The sequence below is a fragment of the Haemaphysalis longicornis genome, unplaced genomic scaffold, assembly GCF_048455015.1.
Source record: "Haemaphysalis longicornis isolate Haplotype H1 unplaced genomic scaffold, Haemaphysalis longicornis Haplotype H1 scaffold_8, whole genome shotgun sequence".
Classification (NCBI taxonomy): domain Eukaryota; kingdom Metazoa; phylum Arthropoda; class Arachnida; order Ixodida; family Ixodidae; genus Haemaphysalis; species Haemaphysalis longicornis.
The window spans coordinates 160,355,306-160,360,083 of NW_027526445.1; the positions used below are offsets into that span (position 1 = coordinate 160,355,306).

The following is a 4,778-nucleotide window of genomic DNA, read 5'->3' on the forward strand; positions in this document are numbered from 1 at the left end:
TGTTTTTTGTTCTTTCTTTCCCATGTAATTATTAACAAAAAAAATAAAAAATAATGTAACGTCACTAACGATAAAAAATAGTATAATCATTCCCCTATGCCTTCTTTGGCGTTGTAGACTGCCGGCATTTCTTTCTGTATTTTCCTAACGAGCCCCTCATTTCTGAACCCTATTATCGTGCGAAAGCTTAGCGAGGGCCTCGGTTCTGGCAGCCTTGATGCCAAGGTAGCATAAGAGGGTTTCCCGCCAGTTACCTGCTTATGACAGGCTGTAGACGTTCGCGTCACTCCCCGGGGGTTGAAAGGAAGGTCCCCTTGTCTCCGTGTAGTCTAAGTAGCGCTGGCTACCACCCTCAAGCGTCCGATACAGTTGTAGTAAATATAAATACCCCAGAAAGTGACGGAGAACACAGTCGCCCAGATAGCCGAATTGGTAAGGCATTCGAGATTTAATCGAAAGGCGTGGGTTCGGTCCCCACTCTGGCCGCGTGTTTTTCTTTCTTTCTTTCTCATGTAATTAATAACAAAAAAATAAAAAATAATGTAACGTCACTAACGATAAAAAATAGTATAATCATTCCCCTATGCCTTCTTTGGCGTTGTAGACTGCCGGCATTTCTTTGTGTATTTTCCTAACGAGCCCCTCATTTCTGAACTCTATTATCGTGCGAAAGCTTAGCGAGGGCCTCGGTTCTGGCAGCCTTGATGCCAAGGTAGCATAAGAGGGTTTCCCGCCAGTTACCTGCTTATGACAGGCTGTAGACGTTCGCGTCACTCCCCGGGGGTTGAAAAGAAGGTCCCCTTGTCTCCGTGTAGTCTAAGTAGCGCTGGCTACCACCCTCAAGCGTCCGATACAGTTGTAGTAAATATAAATACCCCAGAAAGTGACGGAGAACACAGTCGCCCAGATAGCCGAATTGGTAAGGCATTCGAGATCTAATCGAAAGGCGTGGGTTCGGTCCCCACTCTGGGCGCGTGTTTTTCTTTCTTTCTTTCTCATGTAATTAATAACAAAAAAATAAAAAATAATGTAACGGCACTAACGATAAAAAATAGTATAATCATTCCCCTATGCCTTCTTTGGCGTTGTAGACTGCCGGCATTTCTTTCTGTATATATATATATATCTATATATATATATATATATATATATTGTGATCTTCCTTGGGCAATCTACCGGCACCGGTTGGCACAGTCCGTCTTGGTGGGGGATCATCGGACTGCCATCAGTGCTTCCTCTTCATCTGTATATTATCATCATCATTAGCGGACGTGCTCTAGCACTTCGTCCTCATTTCTGTGAATACTCATCATGGTGTGTACTCGGGCGTTCCCTGCTCGAGCCTCCGAATAAACGGTCGCCCCGAAAATCGGCCTCTCCGGTGAACATTCTCCTCTCAATATATATATACATTTCGATGAGTTTTGTAACGGGCCAGAAGAAACGGTCAGGTAAAAGATAAGAACAACTTTGCGGTTAACTCGTTTATTATAAATTAGTCCGACAGTTTCGGAAGTGGAACTTCCTTCCTCAGGGACAATCCCACAATGAACACCGAATCCTTATGCACACTGCATGCGAGGGAGTCTCTCTTCCGCTCCCTCATCAAGGAGGGGAATACGCCAGAGAACGTAAAAAATCCTGTAACAACACGGCATTTGCTGAGTGGAGAGGATTTTAAAAAAAGGAGGAAAGACGGTGGTTTTATTGAGAAAATGGCACGGGTGGGGGATGGGAGCGGGACCAAAATATTCTATCGGCCCGCTGCGGCTGGGATGAAAGAGAACTGACAAACAAAATACAGACAACGCATGAGCACAGATGGGAAGAGCGGGGCGGTGGTGTCGTAACTAAGGACGCGGTCCTGGCCCGGCATTTGTTTCGTGGGTTCACCCAGAACAGACCGTTAAACGGAGAGGCATTGCTTTTACCAAGAAAACGGTGATAAGTCTACTTTGTTTGCCCTTTGAAGGGCCGCGACATGGCGACAGAGAAAGGCACTAGCGGCAGCCAGCGGCGAGCCGCACAGTGGTCGGCCCGCGCGGAAGACAGGGATCAAGTTGCACAGGGGCGCGGCGAGTTCGAAGAAGACGAGTGCCCCGTCCGTGCTTGGCCGCAGCGTAGAGTAATGTAAAGGCACACATACGACGCGACAAGCGTGAAGTTAAATGGAGGGCCGACACAGAAAACCACGGAATAACGCCAACGCTATGTCTTTCAGGACCACCCACCATTAGCTCAGACAACTGGCGCATACCGAGAGGGAGCGCCGCCCAAAAAAGCCGCCTAATCCCCGCACTGCCCGTGCTGCGCGATAAATGCTTTCCACGTTGGGACAACTAAGAAGAGAGAGGGAGGTAACGTTGAACGGCAGTGCCAGTCTGGCCGTACCTTGAAATTGTCGTGTTCTGTTAAGACATAGCGGTGGCGTAATTCAGTGGTTATATATATATATATATATATATATATATATATATATATAAAATAAGGTTTGGCAGTCAAGAAAACCTCGGAAAGCAAAGGGGACGTTGTGGTGGGTCTTAGAAAGAGATGAAGAATTTTTTTAGTCGAAAAGAAAGTGCTAGGGAGCACAAGTTTATTGGAGCGCACTTGTGCTCCCCTAGCATGGCCGGCACCACTTTCTTTTCGACTCAAAAAATTCTTCATCTCTTTCTATGACCCACCAGAACCTCCCCTTTGCTTTCCGAGGTTTTCTTGACTGCCAACCCTTATTTTCTGTCTTATTTCATGGAGCCCCTCATTTCCCATTTTCTGATTCGCTATATATATATATATATATATATATATATATATGTAGCGAATCAGAATATGGGAAATGAGGGGCTCCATGAAATAAGACAGAAAATAAGGGTTGGCAGTCAAGAAAACCTCGGAAAGCAAAGGGGAGGTTCTGGTGGGTCATAGAAAGAGATGAAGAATTTTTTTAGTCGAAAAAAAAGTGGTGAAAAAATGCCCGCCGGGTGGGATCCGAACCCACGACCTCCAGAATACCGGTCTGGTGCGATAACCACTACGCTACCGGCGGGGCTGATTCCCCAGCACTTTCTCGGGTATTTCTGTTAAGGTATTTTTGTTTCCTGCACTTGTGGGTGGTAGCCAGTGCCACTCGGACTACTCGGGGTGAAGGGGAACTTCTTTTTAACCCCCGGGCCGTGACTCGAGTGTCTACGACATGTCGAGAGTGGTCGACCATCGTTGAACCCTCTTAAGCTCCCTTTGGCACCAAGACTGCCAGAACAGAGGCCCTCGCTAAGCATGTAGCGAATCAGAAAATGGGAAATGAGGGGCTCCGTGAAATAAGACAGAAAATAAGGGTTGGCAGTCAAGAAAACCTCGGAAAGCAAAGGGGAGGTTCTGGTGGGTCATAGAAAGAGATGAAGAATTTTTTTAGTCGAAAAGAAAGTGGTGAAAAAATGCCCGCCGGGTGGGATCCGAACCCACGACCTCCAGAATACCGGTCTGGTGCGATAACCACTACGCTACCGGCGGGGCTGATTCCCCAGCACTTTCTCGGGTATTTATGTTAAGGTATTTTTGTTTCCTGCACTTGTGGGTGGTAGCCAGTGCCACTCGGACTACTCGGGGTGAAGGGGACCTTCTTTTTAACCCCCGGGCAGTGACTCGAGTGTCTACGACATGTCGAGAGTGGTCGACCAGCGTTGAACCCTCTTAAGCTCCCTTTGGCACCAAGACTGCCAGAACAGAGGCCCTCGCTAAGCATGTAGCGAATCAGAAAATGGGAAATGAGGGGCTCCGTAAAATAAGACAGAAAATAAGGGTTGGCAGTCAAGAAAACCTCGGAAAGCAAAGGGGAGGTTCTGGTGGGTCATAGAAAGAGATGAAGAATTTTTTTAGTCGAAAAGAAAGGGGTGAAAAAATGCCCGCCGGGTGGGATCCGAACCCACGACCTCCAGAATACCGGTCTGGTGCGATAACCACTACGCTACCGCCGGGGCTGATTCCCCAGCACTTTCTCGGGTATTTATGTTAAGGTATTTTTGTTTCCTGCACTTGTGGGTGGTAGCCAGTGCCACTCGGACTACTCGGGGTGAAGGGGACCTTCTTTTTAACCCCCGGGCCGTGACTCGAGTGTCTACGACATGTCGAGAGTGGTCGACCAGCGTTGAACCCTCTTAAGCTCCCTTTGGCACCAAGACTGCCAGAACAGAGGCCCTCGCTAAGCATGTAGCGAATCAGAAAATGGGAAATGAGGGGCTCCGTGAAATAAGACAGAAAATAAGGGTTGGCAGTCAAGAAAACCTCGGAAAGCAAAGGGGAGGTTCTGGTGGGTCATAGAAAGAGATGAAGAATTTTTTTAGTCGAAAAGAAAGTGGTGAAAAAATGCCCGCCGGGTGGGATCCGAACCCACGACCTCCAGAATACCGGTCTGGTGCGATAACCACGACGCTACCGGCGGGGCTGATTCCCCAGCACTTTCTCGGGTATTTATGTTAAGGTATTTTTGTTTCCTGCACTTGTGGGTGGTAGCCAGTGCCACTCGGACTACTCGGGGTGAAGGGGACCTTCTTTTTAACCCCCGGGCCGTGACTCGAGTGTCTACGACATGTCGAGAGTGGTCGACCAGCGTTGAACCCTCTTAAGCTCCCTTTGGCACCAAGACTGCCAGAACAGAGGCCCTCGCTAAGCATGTAGCGAATCGGAAAATGGGAAATGAGGGGCTCCGTAAAATAAGACAGAAAATAAGGGTTGGCAGTCAAGAAAACCTCGGAAAGCAAAGGGGAGGTTCTGGTGGGTCA

The 4,778-nt window shown here is 48.1% G+C and overlaps 3 non-coding genes across 3 annotated transcripts; 1 reads left to right on the forward strand and 2 right to left on the reverse strand.

Moving 5' to 3' along the window:
• Positions 1-414: 414 nt before the first annotated feature.
• Trnak-uuu (transfer RNA lysine (anticodon UUU)) lies at positions 415-488 on the forward strand. Its single transcript has one exon. It is a non-coding gene; the product is annotated as a tRNA-Lys (tRNA).
• Positions 489-2,973: 2,485 nt separating this feature from the next.
• On the reverse strand, positions 2,974-3,046 carry Trnat-ggu (transfer RNA threonine (anticodon GGU)). Its single transcript has one exon. It is a non-coding gene; the product is annotated as a tRNA-Thr (tRNA).
• Positions 3,047-3,437: 391 nt separating this feature from the next.
• Trnat-ggu (transfer RNA threonine (anticodon GGU)) lies at positions 3,438-3,510 on the reverse strand. The gene has a single exon. It is a non-coding gene; the product is annotated as a tRNA-Thr (tRNA).
• Positions 3,511-4,778: the final 1,268 nt, after the last annotated feature.